The sequence below is a fragment of the Rhinolophus sinicus genome, linkage group LG10 (assembly GCF_036562045.2).
Source record: "Rhinolophus sinicus isolate RSC01 linkage group LG10, ASM3656204v1, whole genome shotgun sequence".
In the NCBI taxonomy this organism is placed as follows: Eukaryota; Metazoa; Chordata; class Mammalia; order Chiroptera; family Rhinolophidae; genus Rhinolophus; species Rhinolophus sinicus.
Window position 1 is genome coordinate 71316047 of NC_133759.1, and position 13894 is coordinate 71329940.

The window sequence follows — 13894 nt, forward strand, 5'->3', positions numbered from 1 at the left end:
GCCCAGGACATGGTCAAGAGCATTGCCTTGGGTTCCAGGTTTCTGTTGTACCGCGTGGCCCATCCTGGCGCCTCTCGTTCCCTGGCAGGCATTAGTCAAAGATCTCAGCAAGATTAACTGCCTTGGTTTGATGAGAATGGTGGTATGGCTGGGGAAGCTAAGAAAACATTAGAGGTGACTTATAGTAAAGACTTAGATGCAAGAAAGCACCAGCCATCCCATTCTAAATATGGAGACACAGGCACGTTATTAACATTGTGACCCTAGACATTGGGGAAGGGGGTGTTGATAAATAATCTGGACAAATAGTTTTTTTGTTTTCATTTATTTTGGTGGAGGTAGAGGAAGAAAGCAGGACACATGATCTGAATTATTCAAATAATCATGTCTCTCTCGGGTTTTGTGGTGTAGACCAGGATGGCTGTGAGTAGAACCAGGATTTATTGGTTCCTAACCCATGTGGCTCGAATTATGATTCATATCAGGTCTTCCGGTTGTCCTAATGGGAGCTTTGCACAGACTATAATTGAGAATTTAGGTGTGTCGTCTCAGCCTTGGTATTTCCAGGGTTAGCATTCACGGCTCATAGGATAGTGTGTAAAGCGGTGAATGAGTGGAATGTTGTAACATTTCCCATAGTTCTCACGGTGCTGGACAAGGTGAAAGAGAGAATGCAGATCACAGAAGCTCTGCCCAGTGCCCTTTGTCCTTACTGTCAGCCTTCCATTAGCCAAGTTGTCTGGCATTTTCCAGTCCACTTCACTGGTCCAGAAACCAAGCTCACTGATAATTAACATCTCACGGCTTGGGAGATGTCCTGGATGTCTGCAAAGGTAGACCTTGTGATGTGAAAATTCAGTGTCTGGTGGCCTAAGTGAGAGGATTTGATGGCCAAGCTCAAGCCAGCTTTGACCAGTAGGACCTCCAAGGTTTTAATAGGAGGAAAAAGGACATGACAAGTAATGGCATCGTTGCTTGATCAGGAAATCAGAAGTTGCAATTCAGTGGGGGGAAAAAATCCAGATCCATAAATGAATTTTGGGTGATCTGCAAAATGTATAAAATGGGAACGGTTCCTCTTTTTCCCCTCTTTCTTACTGAGTGTTGTATAGATGCAAATTCACATGAGTTATGTGGATACGTGATTTTTAAACTGGAAGTCCCAGAGCATTTGTAAAATATGAAATCAGTTCTGGGGCTGGCAGTTGGCATTGTGAAATTTTGAACTAGGACAGATTCGAATAAAAACTGCTGGGCTGAGGTTTTTGTTTCAGCTATTTATCTTTGCAGGCATGACCTAGATGGTGAAGTGAACTGGGTCTCTTGCTGTGGGTTGCTGACTGGAAATTTGAAAATCCCCAATACAAATGGCAGATGTACAGGGAAGAGGAGGCAATGAGGGGGCACAAGCAGCTGAAGAAATCTGAGCCAGATCCAGACCTTGGTCTGCCACTTATTAACTATAAGGGTCTTCATCAAAAAATGATGACAGTATTGGAGTGGGCTCCATCGGCTCTTTTGAGGTCATGGAGAAAGTACAGATCAAAACCCATGACCTAGAGGAAGTCCTGTGTTCCTGTCTTCCTTTGAGGGGTCCCAAACCACAAAGCAAGGCTCCAAGAGGGCCTCGGGGAAGACCATGGAGGCTGAAAGACTGTTCAAAACCCCCAACCCCACTGACAAGAAAGCAGTGCACTCTCTCCCCTGCTCTGTGAGAGGGGCCCTGCTGGTGGTCCTCAGCATGTGCTGCTGCTGTCCTAGGGGCTGCGGCTGCCCTCAGGCCATCCTGGCAGGTGTGGTCAGTGTGGCCCCCATACACACCCAGGTCCTCGCCTGCTGCACTTTCAGCTGAAGGACTCACTGAGCCCTTTGGACAGAGCCCTTCATTGATGCAAAACTCCATAGGCTGGCACTTTCTCCCCTGTCATAAAGAAGACAGAGGCCTTTTCTCCAACACCAGAAGCCTTAACTCATTCTCTTTCTCCCGGCTCTGATCTGCCCTGGAGACATTGGGAGTCTGGACACACAGACCACCCTCCATAGCTTGGGTCCCCATCTGATTTGAGATACCCACAGATCTCCCTGGCCCAGCTCCTTCCCACGCCTAGGGGACAGTGTGATCTTTTGTCAGATCCTAGGGAGCAGCAGACAGATAAGCGAGGCCAAACAAGGGGGCGGTTCTTCTGTGTGTGCTGCTCATTGTGAAGCTGGTGCTCAAGGGGGAGCCGTGAGGCTGAGAGGAGGGGCAGGCCGCTGCTCCTGCCAGACTCAGTGGTGGGAGGCCTGGCAGGGCTGGGCCCAGAAGTAGCCCTGTGACCCTGGGCAAGTGGGGGACCCTTGAGCCTTGCACCCTTCATCTATAAAATGGTAGTGGGTTGAATTGTGTCCCCCCAAAAGTTATGCCCCAGTCCTAGCCCCCCTTACTTGTAAGTGTGGCCTTATTTGGAAATAGGGTCTTTGTCGATATAATTAAGTTAAGGATTTTGAGATGAGATCATCCCGGATTTAGGGTGGGCTCTAAATCCAGTGACAAGTGTCCTTTTAAGGGACAAGAGGCAGAGATTTGAGACACAGACACACAGAGAAGCCATGGGAAGACCGAGGCAGAGCTCAGACAAGCCCAGGACCACCAAGGATTGCTCACAGCCACCAGAAGCTGGAGGGGGCTTGGAAGGGACACTCCCTCAGAGCCTCCAGAAGGAACCAGTCCTTCTGACACCTTGATTTTGGGCTTCTGGCCTCCAAAACTGGAGAGGATAAATTTTGGTCATCTTAAACCCCCCAGTTTGTGGTAATTAATGTGTTGCAGCAGCCTTAGGAAACTAAAACAAATGGGGAAAATCATCATCCTGAGGACCTTATAAGGTTGCTGGGAGGATTGACATGTGAGGGACAGAAGTGTGGGTCAGGTGTGCAGGCTGCTACCTGGGAGCCCCCTGAGGCTGCTCCTTCTCACACCTGCCCCAAAGAGTCCTCTCTTCCTTCTGCAGAAGCTCTCAGGCTTTAGAAACGTGCAACTTACCCATGTCCCTTGGGTATTCCAACACCCTCTTTTCTTATGTTACCTATGATTTAGTGTTAATTAATTTTAATTTAAGTTTCCATGTGCAGTTAGTGGCTGTGGTGTCAGACAGCTTGATTTTTAAGGTAGTTTACGTACATGTCCGCCAGTAGCTCCCTTCCTGTTTTTATGCAAATGGTATTATGCGTTGTTGTCCCTGTGTTGTTTTTTTCAGTTTGTAATTTCTCTTTGAGATGTTCTGAATCAGCCCGCATACCAGACAGCAGGTGCTACCTCATTTGGGTTAAATGACAGAATCCTGTTGGGTTATGGGGCTGCCCTGTGAGGGACCTACCTGTCCCCTGCAAGGACACTTGGGTTGTTTCTCATCCTGTGTTTTCACAGACTGTGCTCCATGGAAGCTTCAGAGGGCAGGAGGCCTGCTGCCTCGTCCTGTCCTGTGCCTTCCTCAGCCCTGTGTTGGATTTAGTGTTAATTAATTGAGCCAGGCATTGCTGCAGGCCTGGGGGTGTTGGGCTGGAGGATAGGAGCTCTTAGTCTGTTGGAGGAGGCTGCCTTCAGAGCAGCAGTCCTGGAACCTTAAGGAAAGGCTCCGGCTGGGGGTGGGAGACGCTGGCATGACCCCCCCCCCCCACTGTGCTGTGAACAGTCGTGATACAGGAGCATGTAAAAGGAAGCTGAAAGCCTTGGATTTGAATTTTGACTCTGCCACTTGAACAGCCGCTGTGTGGTCCCATCTTGTATGTCCTGGAAATGTGGACCACTCTGAGATAAAAGGTCCTCACATTAACTGACTCCTGTTAGAAGCATCGGAATTATGCTTCTAATTAATGTTCGGACCACCCTACGTTAGTAAAGCAAAAGAGGGGAATTTATTAGTTGATGCGACTGGAAATGGAAAGGTTAGCGGTGGGCCGGATTCAGGTGTGTTGGGCTCAGGGGCTCTCTCTCTATCTCTCAGCCCTTCTCTGTGTCATTTACAGACAGTCTCTCCCCGGGGCTAGAGGTGGCCACCAATATTTCTCAGGGTAGAGCAACCCAGCAGACAGCGCTCTCCATTCTCAAAAGTGCCAGCACTGGGGAGTGGGAAAGTGGTATGGGCTGAATTGTGTCCTCCCCAAAGTTCATATGTCCGAGTCCTAATCCCCAGTACCTTATTTGAAGGTAGGGCCTTTAAAGAGGTGATTGAGTCCCAGTGAGGTCATTAAGGTGGGCCCTAATCCAATACGACGGGTGCCCATATAAGAAGAGGAGGTTAGGACACATATACACAGAGGGAAGACCATGTAAGGACACAGCTAGAAGACAGCCATCTGCAGGCCAAGGAGAGCGGCCTCAGGAGAAACCCACCCTGCTGACACCTTGGTCTCAGACTTCCAGTCTCCAGAACTGTGAAGCAATAGATTTCTGTTGTTCAAACCACTCAGACTGTGGCACTTTGTTATGGCAGCCCTAGAAGACTAATACAGGAAGCTGTTGATTGGCGACAGAGTCTCTATTTGAAGAGATGAAAAAGTTCTGGAAATGGATAGTTTTGATGGTTGTACAACATTATGCATGTACAAAATGCCATGGAATTGTGCACCTTTCAATGGTTAAAATGGTAAAAAGAAAAAAGTACTACATAATTTTGTATGTATTTTACCACGATTTAAAAAAAAGTCCCAGAATTGAGCCTGATTTTCTTGGCTTGGGGCAGGTGCCTATTCTTGACCTAATTACCGTGCAGGGGGGTGTGGAGGTGGTGGTGGAATGGGAGGCACCTGATCGGCCAGGTTTGGGTAATGGGAACGTTCTTGGAAGGGTGGGAGAACTGATGCTACCAGAACCATGTTGGCTGAGAGTGGAGAAGCGTGGTTATTCCAAGGAATTTTAGGGTGCTGTTGCCAGAAGAAGAGAAAATGATGTAGCTGGGCAGACATAAGTGATAGGTGGCCACTTCAGTCCTGCTCCAGAGACAGTTGGCTAGCCATGTCCTCTGCTGGGGGCTGTAGATAGATTCTGGGTTTGACCAAAGGTTTGTCTGCACCTGAAGCACACAAGTCTTCTCCTTCCATTGAACTTGTCTGACAGGCAGTGTGGCCCAGTGAAAAAGTACATGGACTCTCAACCCAGACTGCCTGGTTCAAATTCTCTGTCACTTACCAACTCCATGACCTCGGACGAGCAATTTATCTTCCGCACGCCTCAGGTTTTCATCTGTGAAGTGGGGTTTCTGATAGTACCTACCTCATAGGATTGTTGCAAGAATTGTATGAGTAAATGCATGTAGAGTTTAGAACAGGACCTACTTCCTGAGAGTCAGTTGTGGCCACTATTCACTCAGATCCCTTGCCCCAAGGTGGGCGCATACCCACCATGTGCAGCCTGTTACCCTCTCCATTTTCGCTGATGTCCGGGCTGCCAGAGAGGAGATTCAGAATTGGCCGTTGGCTAGGACCATTCTGGACGGAAAGAACAAAGGCTTGGCAGGCTTTATTGGCACATCCTTCTGGGACATGGGTGAGAAAATGCTGGCAACAGCACAGGAGTGGGAAAACCAGAAAGGAAAAGAGGCCGTGTAGCCCGTGAACTCCTGTCAGCCGCTAACAGCGTCCAGGGGCCTCGTGGGAAGCCCAGGCTGCTGCCTTCCACACAGTCCACACAGTTTCTAACCGGGCTCGACCGCCATGGAAATTCTTAGCAACTTTTCATTATAGTGGTGATACTTTTCATTTCCTTCTTCTGCCCTTTTGTATCTTTGTATGATATACCAGAGACGTTGCGTGTGGTTTCCAAATGATGTGCATTCTGCTTGCAGTGTAGGGTGACTTTCCAGAAATTAATAAACAGATTAAGAAGAGTTATAATTTCACTGCTCTGTGAAGATGTTTGGAAGTTCGAGCTGAGGAGTGAAACTCTACCTAGGAGAGCATGAAGTACAACGTGGAAATGACACACATCCAGATACACCCATTGGCAGTTGGTGGGAAACGCTACAGAGCGGAACAGAAGTGGTAGAAGTTACTTGTGTTCAGCCTGTTTATTCTATTTGTCGGCTTAAGAACGAGCTTAGTGAAGGGAGTGCATTTTCCTAGTACTTTGAAGCAAGAAATTGTTATCTCCTTTCAATTATTTTTTTATATGTAGAATTTTTTAAATGATACATTTTGTTTTACATGTTAAATCCTAGTTGACTTGAGTTTTTGGTGAAATTAAGTAGCTTAAGGGCAGTTATCCCATCATATCAGACTGTACAAAATTGAAGGAGGTAATTTGTGTGTCTGATTTTTATTTGGTGGGGAGCTAGAATTCTGTGGAGAATGGTCTCAGTTCCCCATCCGTTATGCACAGATACTTGTTCATTCACTCACTCATTCATTCATCGCTCCCTACCCTATATTGTGCTTGTCCTGTGGGCGATGTTGACTAAGATTGTTAGAGGGAGACTGTTAGAGGAATTGCAGATCTGGTTGTTGGAAGATGACGGCGCAGATAGGAGAACTATAATATATTGAGAATGGGAAGAGTTTGAAGAGAGAAGTCCTACAGAAACTAAAAGGAGGGAGAGATCACTGAGTAGGGGGAAGATGACAGTTGGGTAGGCATTAAGGTTGACATCTTAGCTAGCTGGGGTGGGGGACACACCTCACGAGACCCGACTCCTGAGCCAAGGTAGAGGGGAGTTCCAGGAGTGGCCAGGACCTCTGTTTAGTTGAACGGTGGCAGTGGGAATTGAGGGTGGGGCTCTGTTATGGAGGGATGTAGGTTTATTCCTGGGGACCCAGGTGAAGGAGTCTGGATAGATGTCAGCTTTCAGAGGAGGACTCTAGAAACAGCATGGAGGACGGCCTAGATCGCAGATTTGGTTCCAACAGAGAAGCTTAGGGTAGGGATGGTCTCGTCTGGGTCCCTGCCACAGCCCCTGATCCTAGAACGGTGCCGGGCACGTGGAGGAACCATGATAACTGTCTGCTGAATGACTTCGCTAGAGGAGAGGTCATGAGAACTTGAATGAGGGCCATGAGGTTTGAAGGCAGGGAACAGCTGTGACAGGCCCTGGGCCATGTAGTGGACAGAACTCACAAACAGGATGGATGGGCTCGGGAGGGGACAGAGGTGCCCAAAGCTGCAGCCTTGGGGAGGGGTGACGCCCTGAACAGACAGGAAATCCTCAAAGAGGGATTTGGAAGGGACGATGGTAAGTGTGGTTTTGGACAGTGGCCTTACGAACCACTTGGTAGACCCACTGATGAATGGAAGAAAATAATTAGAAGTCTTCTCTTAAGGCATCGTCTAGCCACTAGGAATCTATTAATTATAAAATGTACCATGTCCTGTAAATAAGTCTTGAGATTTAACTATGAATTGACCATTGGGATTCGGGGATTTTCTTGTGACCACCAGAGGGAGCCCACTATATTCATTAAATTCTGTAGAATTCTAACAGGAATTGAAAAGAAAAGGATAATTAATATTTTAAAAAATTTACTAGAAAGCATAGAAAAGTTCAAACCAAGGGCAGTGAAACACAAAGTTCAACATAAATAACACACACATGGTTAATATTTATGAGATATAAAGGGTTCTTGCAAAAGAATAAGGAAAAGCAAAATATTTTTGTGAAAGAATGGGCAAAGGATATGAATAGAGTCCCCAACAGCAAAACATACACATGGTAACACTTTCCTTCGGTGAATACTTACAGAGCACCCATTCTGTACTAGGCGCTGCTCTGGGCACCTGAAAAGATGGTCCACGTCATGAATAATTGCAGAAATACCTAAGAAAATGAGATATCAGTTTTCAACAACCAGATTAATGAAGTTTCATTATTAAATTGTTTGAAAAGCACAAACGTTCTCCCCACATATCCACTCCTAGGTTCAGTACGTAATCTGACAACTGTGCAAAGGTGACCATATTTATCAGAGTACCATTTGTAGCAGCAAAACCATTGGAAATAACACCCACAGACCTTTATGGAAAAAGACAGCCACAAAATTTCAATAGTGGGAGAAAACTGGTTGTAAAGGAAAATAATATCATAGTGTGAACAGTGGGTGATTGCGTCGTAAGTGCCCAGGTTAAATCCCACGTGTTCCAGGAGCCTTCTCCATCTTTCGGGCAGACTGCGTTGCCCCCTCCACTCTGATCCCACCACACTTTGGGTGCCCCTCAGACAATTCCATATTGTAGTTGGTGTCGCTTCACTTGCCTGTCACCCCCAACCCCACCTCCCCCAGCCTGTGAAACCCTGAAATTTCCCCCTGCCCATATGGGACCCAGCTCATACCACACCCTCCAGTGAATGTTCAGTGGGGGTGGGAAGAAGAAAGGACAAACTCTGCCCTCACTAAGGGAGCACATGGAATTCAGCTCATTTTGTAAATATGTTTGGGTGATTTGTGGAGTGACAGTTGCAAGTCTGTTGGAGGACTGTTACAGAGAAGGGGTAATCAAAGCTATAAATAAAGCTGCCACGACCGACATTGTCCTTGAAATCTATGCTGTCCAGGAACCGGGCCAGCCTGCATGGGGCAGCTGCTTGACTCACGTGGAGAAGCCCGTTCATGGAGTGTCAGCCCTTTCTTGTTATTCGACTTTATCCTGAGTCCCTTTCAGGTTTTCCATGTTTTCACCACTCGGCTTTTTCTCGTTGATCGTCTTAGACTCAACTCTGGCCAGGGCTTGGCTCTGCTGAGTTCTGGGTTGGCCCCAGGGCAGATGACTGGACGTCATTAGCCTTTGGTTTGGCACTGGCCAAGACCCCTTCCCCATGAGTCAGATCCGGTCCTGCCATCTTGCCTTGGGGTACCTGCCACTCTGTATTGGAAATGTTTTCCTGCAGGGAAACAGTTCCGAACTATTCTTCCTGAAAACCCTTCTCAACCTTTTGTAGCTAACACTTCCTGTACATTCTGTTCTAATCCCCAAATTGCCTAAATTGAGCAGGGTTTAGGAGCTGTGTGGACCTGGGCACTCCCAGACAGCTCCCTGGATTGAAACCCCGCCTCGGCCCACATGTGTCTTTGCATATCTTCTCTGTTCTTTGATCACTGAGCCTCTCTGCATTTCTTCCTCAGGCCTCATACAGCCTCCTGTGCCACCCCAAAGCTCAGATGTCCTCAGCCTTGAGAGGTGGTGCTGGCATCCCCAGCCATCGACCTGCTGCCCATCCTTGGCATGGGGTGGCCTCAGTGTGCCTTCCGTTCTCCTTGGGCTGATGGAAGCTGGTGGCGTAGATAGAAAGAGCTGCCCTTGCTAGATTGTACAAAGAGGATTGGTTGTGACCGAAACACCCGGACATGCCCCCTCTTTGCTTTTATCTCTTAATGTGCACACTCCATGTCACTCTGCCGTGTGGGCCCCCACACTTTCATTTCATGGTCCTTAAGTGTTTACAGCCTGGGGCGGCCCCACCCATGGGGAGGCAGCTATGGGCTGCGAGCTGGCCTGTGGAACTGTACTGTGGTTCTGGGAGCAGAGGAGAGGGGCGGAGGCCCGATGGATGGTGAACAAGTGAGCATGCTTTGGTCAGAAGCAACAGAAATCAACTCTGGCAGACTAAGGCAATAGAGGCAGTAGCAGGAGAAACGCAGGAAGGAGCTCAAATAGCGAAGTGTGTGCTGCGGAAGATGCTTGGGTGCTCTTCCCAAGCCCAAGTGTGTGCTTGGGAAGCACAGGGCTCAGAGCAGCTCCTCTGTCCAGGTGGCAGGAAAGGTGGGCAGCTCCGAAAGTAGAGGCCTCTGTGATGTGTCTGTACCAACTGTTTCATGTGTGTCACTGTGCCTGAGATTAAGGGTCCCCAGAGAGAGCATCCTACTGGGTGGGTCTGGACCCCATGTCTATCCCTCTACCGGGGGCTTCCTTGGCAGGGCTGAGAGGCAGGGATAGGACCTCCCGCATAGGTGCCAGGATGCAGTGAGGAATCAGGATTTGGACGCAGATGGGCCCACCTGTAAATGCCAACGTGCCACCTGTGAACTCAGGCAAATTATCTGACTCCTTGTGAGTAAAATGGGATGACATTATGTACCTCATGGCTTTGTTTCCAGGATATACTAAGATAAATGTATGTGGAACATCTATTTTAGTGTATTCTCAAAACATTTTTGGCATACAGTAAGCATCAAATAATGTCTGTTTATTTACCCTAAGGAAAGTGGATCCCCAGCATGTAGGAGAGAGCTGGACATAGATCATTATTCCAGTGGACGGGTCGGAGGCATTTAGGGAGCAAGGGCAGCATGAGGTGGGGGCACTTTCCTTTTGTTGCCTCCTCCACAGAAAAGAATGTCATTTCTGCTTAGACTCTGGGTTTATTGGTGCCAGAATACCCTGTGAGTCTTCTGCTCAAAGATGGCGGAAGAGCAACTCCTCGCAGCTTGGGAGCCCCTGACCTTGAGTTTTGTCAGCAGCCTCCTAGTAGGTCAGCAGGCAGCGTTTTAAAGCCCTTTTCTTTTGGGTGGTCCTGGGTTTCCCTGGGGGGCCAGCCAGGCTCTCTTCCTTGCCCCCACTGTTTTTGTTCATTCTCCAGCCCCACTTTCAGGAGTAGGACTGAATACCAGCAAGCTGCCTTCCCCACCGGGTCGTGCTTTCGGTGACACTGATGGGTTTGAAGAGGTTTGTGGTCTGGTATTTCTTTAGAAGTAGCCCTGTGCGGCCCACTCATAGTCCAGCACGGCACGGCGTTTGTTGTGGAAGGCTATGGCTCCGAGTAAACCGGGCTCACTAGGAAAGGAAAGTCCTGCGAATAAAGGACAACTGCATCGCCGAGGTCCAGGAGGAGACGCTCACATGCCCGCCTCCCCTGGCAATGCTTTCTGAAAATGTACTTTTAAAAAATATATAGACGAGACCACCTGTGGCCCGGACTTGATGGGGCAGCAAGTGACTTGGTAGCACAGCTCAGGGAATGCACCTGAGCTGTGCCACCACAGAAGGACTGGACAGTGACTTCACACCTGAGCTGCTGTCAGTTCCCGTGGGTGGAACTGCTGGTCACACAGGTGGGGATAAAGGCAGACCGCGTTGGCCCGAGTGCTTGCTGACAGCTCAGCTATGCACAGGACATCTTTATTAGCTGTGACCTTGGCCCTGCAGGGCTCCGTGGGGCGGGGGTGGTCTTAGCATTTTCTCTGCTCTGAGAGGACAGGACGGGCCATCTCCTGAGGAAGACCAGGAACAGCTGCCCAGAAGTGCCCGCCCCCTTCTTCCCCTGCCACCCTACCCCCACCCTGAGGCAGGACTTGGGCTTAATTTCCCGGAGGACAAGGTAGTGCCTTCCAGCCCCTCCTCTGATGCCTATTTGCCCCCTAAAGTATACATCCTGTCCTCTTGCCCCCTCCCCACTGGGGATCCAGGAGCTCCACCAGGGGCTGAGGTGGAGGGGTCTGTGAGGGTCAGGTTCTGCTACCTGGGCACTGGCCTCTTCACCGCTTGGGGGGTGTCGGAGGAAGAAGGTGTATATGTGGGCGGAGGGTGCTCATGGAGGTTGGGGTAATAAACTCAGGAGGGATTGCTTGCAGGAGGGAGAAGGTGGGGCAAATACAGGGGGATTGTTTTGATGGGAGAAGGTGGAAGTGAGGGAGGGGTGGAGAACTGGGGGAGTGGTACATGAACCCAGGGGTGCCTGCCCTATCCCCACTGGGGGCAGGGACTCTGCGCCCCTCGGGCTGGCTGTGGGTGGTTCCAAGCCCTCTGACCAGAAGCCCCTGAGGGCCCACTCAGTCGGCCTCACTTAGGGAATGAGCTGCTCATTTCCTACCTGTGTGTGTTACGTGCTCCGGCTTCCCTGTGAATGAGTGACCTCCACGATGTCCTGTCCTCAGCAGCCCTGCTCAGCTCCTGGACACTCCTGCCTATGGCTTCTTTCATGGAGTCCGTCCATCTCATATTTGGGCTTCCTCTTTTCCTGCTGTCTTCAGTTTTTCCCAGCATTATTGTCTTTTCCAAAGCACCTGCCTTCTCGTGATGTGCCCGAAGTGGGACAGCTTCAGTTTGGTCATTTTCGCCTCCAGCGATGTTTCGGGCTTAACTTGCTCTAGGACCCACCTGTTCATCTTTCTGGTGGTCCAGGATATGGTAGAGCTCTCTTCCAACACCATATTTCAAATGAATCGAGTTTTTTCCTCTATTAGCCTTCTTCACTGTCCAACATTCTCATCCATGTGTAGTAATAGGGAATATAAGGGTGTGAGTGATCTCAGCCTTGGTCTCTAATGACACCTCTTTGCTCTTGGTGATCTTTCCTAATTCTTCTATTGCTGCCCTTTGGGTCTCAGCTTTCTCTTGATTTCTTGGCTGCTGTCTCCATCTGAATGGATGACTGAGCCAAGGTAGGCAAAATCATTAACCATGTCAGTGTCTTGATTGTTAAAATTGTGTATTTCCTCTGTGGTCATGACTGCTGTCTTTTTGATGTTCTGATGTGGTCCTGCTTTGGCACTTTATTCTTTCACTTTCATCAGAAGTCATTTCAAATTGACTTTTTTTTTTTTGCTACTTTCTGCCAGTAAGATGGTGTCATCTGTATATCATTAGTTATTGATATTTCTTCCATCAATTTTTATTCCTCCTTCCAGAGCCTCCATTTCTAGTCATTTATTTTTACAAAATTATTATTATAAAAACAAACTGTGCTTAAAATTATCCCACTTTCCCTAAGAAAAAAATACTTACAGAGTTTTAAAAAAGTTTGCTGTGTACCCCATCTCCCCACCCCGTGCCATCCTATGCACTAGATGTAAATATTTGATCACTTTAGTTTGCATTCTGCAGACTTTTTTCTGTGCTTAAACAACTATACACTTTTAAATTCTTACAGAAATAAAATAATGTTTGGTATGCTGTACTTTTTTTTTTTTTTTTTTTGCCTTCACACTTTAAAGGTACCATTCTCTTTCAGTCCTACCTGAATGGGCTCCAGGGGCCCATGGCCATGCTCAAATCACCACCAAACTGCGACCCCAGGCAGTCAGCTAGGGTGGTCCCTGCTGCACCCCTGTCTGCCCTGCCCCTCACTTCCCTAGGAGTGTGGGTCCTTTTCCCTCCCCTGCCTTCCTGGACCTTTTCCAGTTTTCCTCCACACCAGTCATTTTCACTCTTTCAATGTAAAAGTCTCCTACTTTGTTTCCAGCTCTTTCTGGCCTTTCTCTCCGTTGGCCTCTCTGAAGCCACAGTGACAAGCTGGCAAGCACAGGTGCATAGATGGTGGTGGGAAAGGAGATAATATGCACATCTTTAATATTCTGTGTCTCTGCATCCTCCAATAGCTAGCTTTTGTCATTCATCCGTACCTCTGATGTCTGCCTCATTATTTGTTATAACTGTGAACACAGAACTCACTATAGGCAGGAGCACATATCCTAACCTTGCAGCTTGATGAATTTCCACAGACACAACACATCTGTACCCAGGTCAAGGACACAGCCATGACCTGCTCTCCAGAGACCCCCAACTGCCCCAGGGGAAACTGCCACCCCGATTTCTCACTTAATAGACAAGCTTTGCCTGTTTTGAACTTTATATGGATGAAGTCACAGAGTCGTCAGTCCTCAGTTGAGCAGTAAGAGATGTACTCATGTTGCTGCGTGTAGTTGTGGATTGTCCCTTTCTTTAATCATTGTACCGTTGTTGGGCATTTGGATCGTTTCCAGATTCAGGGCTCTTATGAGCAGTGCTCTATGAACCATCTTGAATGGATTTTGGGGAACATATGTATGCATTTCTGTGTGTTTATACCGAACAGAGGAATTGCTCTGCATACGGTAGGCAGATGTTAAATTTTAGTAAATACACCTTTCCAAAGAAGACGATAGCCCCACCTCGCGTAGATGAGAATTCCAGAATTCCAGGTGCTCCATGTCCTCACCAGCAGAATTTGTGTCT

General features: G+C 48.3%; 1 protein-coding gene across 1 annotated transcript in view; it reads left to right on the forward strand.

Moving 5' to 3' along the window:
* COL23A1 (collagen type XXIII alpha 1 chain) overlaps positions 1–13894 on the forward strand; it is a 319317-nt gene that overhangs the window by 25948 nt on the left and 279475 nt on the right. The gene's annotated exons all lie outside the window — the stretch shown is intronic.